At 42.3% G+C, this 7,942-nt stretch overlaps 1 long non-coding RNA gene across 1 annotated transcript in view; it reads right to left on the reverse strand.

The window, feature by feature from the left end:
- The window catches only part of LOC109311407, a 17,530-nt gene that overhangs the window by 1,712 nt on the left and 7,876 nt on the right, over positions 1–7,942 (reverse strand). The window lies entirely within an intron of this gene.

The raw sequence follows: 7,942 nt of genomic DNA on the forward strand, positions 1-7,942 counted from the left end.
AAACGTTCTAAGTTTCTGTGTAATTTACTATTGTTTTGTTTCTCCAAGATGTATTTTTTATCTCTTTCTCTGTCTTTAGTATAAATACGCTTGTAAACTTAGAGAGTCTGAGAAATCCTTTGAAACAGACGAGTGAGCGATTCCCCTTGCTGTATGGAATCCTCCCTGTGATCACAGTATAGCCTTAAGTAAAGAAAAGCTGGCTCTGTCAGTTCTGATTCAACCACAATGCGAAGTTTGATTTCTTCCACAATACCATTTGACCTTGTGTTATGCATGCTTGTCCTAGTTTATTGTATTTTGTGAGCTCTTTCATTGTATATGTGCCTTCAATAGTGGGCATTACAGCAGCTGTTGCATAGTCTGAGGCTCTATCCTGCCGACACAAGTGGGAGTCATAGCAGGAGCATTCATGTTGCAACCTCTGTCAGGTAATGTGTGTTAATACCTGCAAATTCTGTTAACACTCCAAACTATGATTTTGATGCTCATCAGTGCTGAATGGAATAGAAGAATCATTCCCCTTGATTTGCCAGTGTCGCAGGGCAGTGAAGTGCTCTGCTCCTAGGGAAAGGTACAGGTGCTGGTTGCCGGGGCAACTGCAGTTTAGTCAGCTGACTGGAAGGGGGCAGGGCCTAGCTTATATAAACAGCCTAGGCTGAGGCCAAGCAGGCAGTTCCCCACTAACATCCAAGGGAGAAGGAGCTCTGCTAGAGTAGGCAGCCTAGAGAAGCTTGATGGCCTGAACAGCTTCGGTTTGAGAACTGGGTGGAGAAAGCCCTGGTAAGGGTTTGATTGATGATTAGCCAGGTGGCTTAGAGGTTTGCATTTAGCGAGGAGGCTTAGTTCTGAGTTGAAGCCGATGGGCTCATGTTAAGGCTTTTGGTTGTTTGTTGTTACACCGGAGGACAGGGTGAGGGTAATAGGGGTTGGAGGAGGCCTCATAGGGGCCAGGTACAGTGGTGTGGGGACCCCAGTGCCAGATAGGGCACAGCATTTAGGGGTGCACTGACCCCAGCCCTGAGAAGGGGCACATTGCGTTGGGGCCAGGTAAAGTCGAGGCCGCCTGAGCCCCACAGGAGTGATAGACCCGAGGAGGGGATTTAGGGGCCAGGTACGGCTACAGCCACTTGAGCCCCAAGTGCAGAGAAAGGCCCTAGGGCAGGCAAGAAGCCCCAGGGAGGACGCGCAGGCAAGAAGCCCCAGGGAGGGGATTTGGGGTCAGGCACGGCTATGGCCACCTGAGCCCTGAGTGTGAGGCAGGGCCCCAGTGCAGGCGGGATCATGGGAGAGAGCCCCGGTGTGAGCACAGCTGCAAAAGAGGCCAGAGAACGTCCACAGGGAACACGGGCATCTGTGAGAAGAGAGATACCAGGGAGCGCTTGTGAGGGCACAGGCTAAATGGCCACGAGAGAGGCCAGGGGAAGATGTGCCCAGGGAACCCGCGAGGGTGCAGGTAACTGAGAGGAGCCCAGAGGGGGTCTGTGAGGACATGGGCTATAGTAAGGCAAGCAAGGGGCCACTGCGAGGGGCAGTAAGGGATTGACTAGTCAATGTCCGGTACATCTGAGAGGCTTGGGGCATGGTATTGGGGGTAGTAGGAGCCAAGCGTAGCCCTGAAGGCTTTAGGGCATGGAGTCAGCTAAGACGGGGCACAGACCAGGATACATCAGGGTAACGTGTTCAAGGGGTCAAAAAGGCAGCCTCCCATAACACTAATGACATCAAAAACGTGGCGGGCAAGAACGAGGGTGCATTGACACTGACTTGGCATGGTAGGGGGCACTAAGAGAGATCACGGCCACTCCTGGGTCCCGCCCCGTGACAGCCAGTGACACTAAAGTTAATATATCCCAGTATGCCATCGGCTTTCTTAGCAACAAGAACACACTGTTTATTCACATTCAGTTTATGGTCTATTCTAACCCTAGGTCCTTTTCTGGATTACTGCAGTCTAGCCACTCATTCTCTCATCTGTATTTGTGACCATAATTATTTCTTGTTGACTATGGTGGTAGTGTAATGAGCTCTGAATTTACTGAGTTTCCTTCAGGATTGTATTTAACAAACTCTAATATTCCTTAAAGGAAATTTACATCCAAAATAGATCAGAGCTGTAGACATGAAATAAAATACTTGGATTGGGATTTTTGAGAGGGTCCTAAATTGTGCTAGAAAGAGTCCTCCTACAAACCCACAGGCAGTCCCAGGCCCTAGGAAGACTACAAGAGAACTTGGCCCTTTATTCAGTGGCCAACATAGTCTCATGACAACAGCCCACACCCATTATCCGAAAGACATCCAAAGTTCTGTATGGCATGATAGTTCCAAAATCTGAAAGAAGAGTATCACTACTGGAAATCTGCTTTTATTTAGTATCAGAATTCATCTTTTGCAGAGTATGGAAGATGCAAAGGAATGATTTTTTCCTTTTTAGTTTTGCTAAAAGTTGGCAGTAACCCTTAGCATTTTTCCATTTTCAAAGCATTTAAAAGATCTGTTATTCTGAGACGTTACCAGATGAGACATCTGTCCTGCCTCCTGCCATTCATTAAAATTACAGATGAATGTTAGAGCTCAGTTTTCTACTCTAACAAATCTTATCACAGTGGAACCAAGCTCAACAACTGTATGAGTCAGAACCTTTTGTAAGCTTGCAGAGATGACCTATATTAGGCTGAGAACATTCTGCTGGGTCAGACAGTTATTTCTCTCCTTCATTTATCTTACAGGAAACACTTTCTGATACTTTGGCAGCCTTACTGTTCATTTTATTTCATTACATCATTCTCAGTAATTTGAGAAATTATTTCCTCCTGGATACAATTTAGTCTGATGTACATGTTAATGTACATCATAGCAAGAGAAGAATTGAGGTGATGTCACAATAAGGAAGTTTCTGAAATCATTCACATGCTTTTATTATTCAGTCACTTGCATCAGAAAATTGTTTTTTTGTTACCTGAAGATGTAGGGTGTGAGAATCTAATCCTAATTTGAACTCCTGGATGCACCCACATTTGAATCGTGCATGTCACCCAGCCTGGTTTTTCATATTAGAAAGATAAATACAAGATTTTGTATAGATCCTAATAAGCCAACAGAAATCTTAGTCATTGTACTTAGTACCATAACAAATGAGTCTCAAAGACAGAAGGGAAATTTTTGAGCCAGCTTAATTAGCTTTAAACCTTTACAGTCTTGGCTTAGAATGAATTACTCTGTCAATACAGTATTTAGAGAACACATTCTGGTATTAATACATTCATTTTCAGAAGATGATAATTTAATTCTTATAAAAGGTGCTAGAAAGACAGCTGTGAATATACACAGCCAGAAACCAGCAACAATACTTACACAGTATCAACACATGCTTGCCCATTACTTTGCTAATGTACTGAAGGGCTGAGCTGAAGGAACCTCAAAGGAGGCTGTCCCCAGCCACTCAGATTGCCAATGAGTTGCTAATTAGTACCCTTTCTATAGGTGTTGTTTCTTCAGGTGAACAACTATCCATTAGGAACTGGCAGGAACCCTCAAACAGCTGTCACTTGGCAGCCCTTTGTCATTAGTGACCTGGATAGTCAAACTATTGGGCAAGCAATAAAAGTGTCCTTATACTATTATCAATGCTACTGAGTCATCCAGCTCTCAAATATCCAGACAGGTGGTAAAGGACCTGCTATCTTACTACATCCTTCAGGTTTTTTTAACCCAAGCTTGCAATGAAGATAACTACCACACTTTGCCTTTTACTATAACTGCTTCACGGAAATAGTAGGAATTTTTCACCTTAGTTATACTTATCACACTAAATTCTAGAAATGCATTATATTACACCCTGTCAACAACATGTTAAACTACCCAGTATTTGCTTCATGTGGTCCTTCACCATCCCCACCCCCTTTGCATCCTCCACCACATGTACCATGAATTTTTGCAGACAGTTACAACTAATATTATGTTTATATTGCCAGGAATCTTACCAGAAAGATGTATGTCCCTAGCTAATGAAATTCTCCCAATGACATTCTCTTGTCAGGTCTGTTGTACTCCATGTGTAATGGTGACAGTATAAACCTTGAGCTACCACCTAGACACTTCTATTTGGTTATAAAGATATAAGATGTATTTGCAAATCTACGGTAGTCACCTTGGAGAAAAATATCACTATTTCTGATTCTGGAATTTTGGAACACCTCAAGACCTGAAAAACAAAAATGATGAAACAGCACCAATTGCTCTTTGTCTCAAGAGCAAAATTAGTGCCAATGGTTATTTAAAAACTGTAATTCTCCACTGGGACATTAAAAAAAGTATTAATGGAGTCAGATAAAGGGCACTAAATAACAGTTGGAAAGAACAACATCTTAGAACAACTGGGTGTTGTGTTGGGGTAACTGTAAAGAATACAAGACAGAGATAGAAAACAATTCACTTTAAGAGTAAGCCTTAAGTTCAGTTTAACTGAAACCACACACAGGTCTGACAACTAAAATAATATTGATGAAAGAAAGAAGTCTAGTCCTTCTGGGTTCTTCAGAACCCCACATCACAGAACTCTGTAACAGAATATCCATGAGGCCATAAGACCAAATATATTGGCTAACCAAGCCCTAATACTGTGGTTCTCAACTTTTTTAGACTCAATGCACCTCTTAGAAAATGCCAGCTCTTAGCTTTCACTCATTTTTGACTGAAAAATAGAGCAATTCTTCTCTAAAATAAAAGACCACAACAGGTCAAAACATTTGACACCCCAGGGTGCCACAGCAATGTAATTGAGAATCACTGGCCTAATGCGTGATGCTTAATTGCTTGAAGAAGTAGTAAACTCATGCTAACTTCCCAAATATCACATTCCAAGTACAAGTTTTAAGTTCCATGCATAATACCTGTACACAGGATATTATGATTGGTGCTCCATACAGTTGCTGAAAAACAATTTAGGCAAGCCTCAACTTGGTAGATGCAGAGTAGGACATCTCTACTTAGCACCCAGGTCTAAATTTAATACAGCTTTCTTCTTAATAGGCAGAGCTACAGGAGAAGCACTAATATCCAGCTAATCCTGATCTCATTACCAGGCTGTAGTTATTATGGTGATGCCCCAGCAGTCCTGACAGAGATTTGTTTTCATGTACTTGTTTTAACTTGATAAACGTTAACGAGAGTATTATTTATATGATCAGACTACTTTTAGATGAGTGACATTTAATGCATATATTTTTGCATTAAGCAATATTTGCCATTTTCATTTACCGCTAGGGTGGCCATCATAGAGGACATTCCAGTTTTCAGCTACTCTGTCCTCTATTGATAGGAAACCCGATGCCTTTAAGAGAAAAATAGAGGACATAAAGGCATCTGGGTTTGTATCAATAGCGGACAGAGGACAACTGACCTGTCCTCTATGACGGCTACCTTATTTGCCACAGGCATATGGGAGAACTGGCTGTTACAGAAGAACCAAAAGAGGAAAACTAGAAGGATCTGTGTGCACAGTTGCAACATGCTGTTGTTAACAAATATTGTCCTGGTATGGTCTGAAAGGCCTCTCACTCAGCTCATACATCTAACAAAAATTTTTTTTTCCTATCTATCTGCATGCAGGCATTTACATTAGGATGCTGTTTTAGATTTTTATGACAGAGCCTTTTTTGTATTTTAATAGATGAGAAATTTTTTTTCTCAACACAGAACCACTGAGATCTTTCTGGCAAGTCACCAAATAATAATACTTCTAAAATGAGATCAACAGTGCCTTTCAGTGAAAGAAGAGGAAATTGTTGAGAGCCCAAGAAGTCACCCACAGAAATTATTTTGATCATATGACATGTTCTAAAGCATAAAACGGGCACTGGCCTCTGCCAGATCTCTGGAAGTGCACTTCATCCACATAAGATTTGTTGCATGATTCCCTCATCTTATTCTACCCTGTAATGTAACATCAAGTTAATAAACCGCTTACATGCAGGCATTTATGGTAATCTTTCCTACTAGAAGATAATGAGGATCTTTTCAAAAGGCATAAAATGGCGGGCGGTCAAACACTGACAAGCTATTTATCACAAGTCCTGCCAAATCCCTGTATATTTTCACTAACAGGTCAGGTATGGAAATACAGGTTAGGAATGGAAAAAAATGCAAAAGCTAAACTTATTTGTGCCTCTTTGTTTCTATAAAAAGTGCTTCAGGTGTGATCCAATGTCAGAAATACAACTTGCCATTTTGCCTATTGGCTTCTATTCCACGTAGGAAAGAACACATACCAGCAGACTCTTCCTATGCCTAATGAATGGTGTTTGTGCCTGAAAGCTTGCAAAAAAAAGAATTTTTCAAGGAATTTAGTTGGTCTAATAAAAAATATCACATTTGCCCAAAGAATCTTGTTTGCCAAAGTAGGTTTGCTGCATTTGAATTGTTCTCAGCTTATTCACACATAACAATTAGAACATGCCAGCTGCTATCCTTTTAAAATATTCCCTTTTCAAAAGAGCTTCAAGCTTTGGTGTGTCTACATCCTGAATGACTTTGAGACACACAGGGCTAAATCCTATGTTAGCTTAAAAATCTAAATGACATATACATAGCCAGACAACAGCAATTTTTGCTATTTATTCACAGTTTGTGATTCAATCTTTCCCAACCTACTTAGTGTGCTCTAGCCGGCAGTAACCCTGGAGAAGAAATATCACCCAAGTATACACAAAAGTTTTGAAATTCATTCAGGTTAAAAAAAATCAAAATTAGGCATGGATAGGGGAGGAGAAGGACCTCCAGCCTTTTAGTCAATAACTTCTCCAGGCCTTCCCTCAAAGCTGGCCCATTAGGCATCCAGAAGAGGAAGACTTGTGGGACCAAGAAGAGTATAAGGCAGGTTATACTCTTATAAGTATAAGAGTATAAAGCAGGTTCCCTCAGCAACCATTGCAACCCTCAGGACTAAGCTAACAGAGAACATATTTTAATGGCCAGGGTATTGAAAGATAATCTTAACTCTCAAGTCAAGCAACATAGCACAGCTAAGCATGGGTTCCAAGAGGTCAGTCCCAACATGCTTTTCCCATTATTATTATTATTGGGATAATGTTTATTAATGGCCAAAAGGATGTAAAAAACTAGATTAATTCCATTCTAGTGGAATTAATTGGACTCCTCTGAAGGTCTTAAGACACCAGATACTTTGTATTACAAGAGTGTCTACAGGCAATACACAATGTTATGGTTCGATTGTGCTACTCATTGTAGAAACATAGGACCAACCCCTGACCAGTGCAACCTAGAGATGCCTAGAGAGTTAAGCGATGTACCTAAAATAGGACCTATGTGCAGGATAGGCACAGCAAAATGCTTGTTTGTTGATTTGCTATAAAGAGACTTCAGAAGCCTGAGCTGAGACATATGCCAACAAGAAATCCTATTTCATGGGGAAAGCTCTGCTATCCCCTTGACACTCTGGGTGACAGTAGGGCTATGTGAAGCTTCGGGTGGTGATTAGATTCGGAGGAGATTCAGCTCAATTTGGTGGCCAAATCTCTGAATCTGGATCAAATCAGGGGACCAATTAAAAGGTCTGAATTGATTCAAAGCTCTCCGAATCTTTGGAGAAGATTTGGAGAGCTCTGATGATTCAGACAGTCCCTGGTGGATGCAGCAGGGAGCTACAGCCAGACTCGGAGCTGGTAAGTAAGGGTGTGAGGAGGAGCTGGGGGAGAGGGGAGGGGACCATGGGGGGACCCCTGCCAGGCCCCATCCCCTGCCTGCTCCCCCAGCCCCCACCATGGCTTCCCTGTCCACTCCAGCTCCCCATGCTTTAAAAAAAACCCCACTCATCAGGTGATGCTGGGTTGGGGGGTGATCTCTCCTGGCCTCCACTGCCCCACACTGCATGGGGGTCTGTGCATGAGCCCCCTGACCCCCCCTTGCTCCCCCAGCACCC

Source organism: Crocodylus porosus, unplaced genomic scaffold, assembly GCF_001723895.1.
Source record: "Crocodylus porosus isolate Cpor-Errol unplaced genomic scaffold, CroPor_comp1, whole genome shotgun sequence".
Classification (NCBI taxonomy): Eukaryota; Metazoa; Chordata; order Crocodylia; family Crocodylidae; genus Crocodylus; species Crocodylus porosus.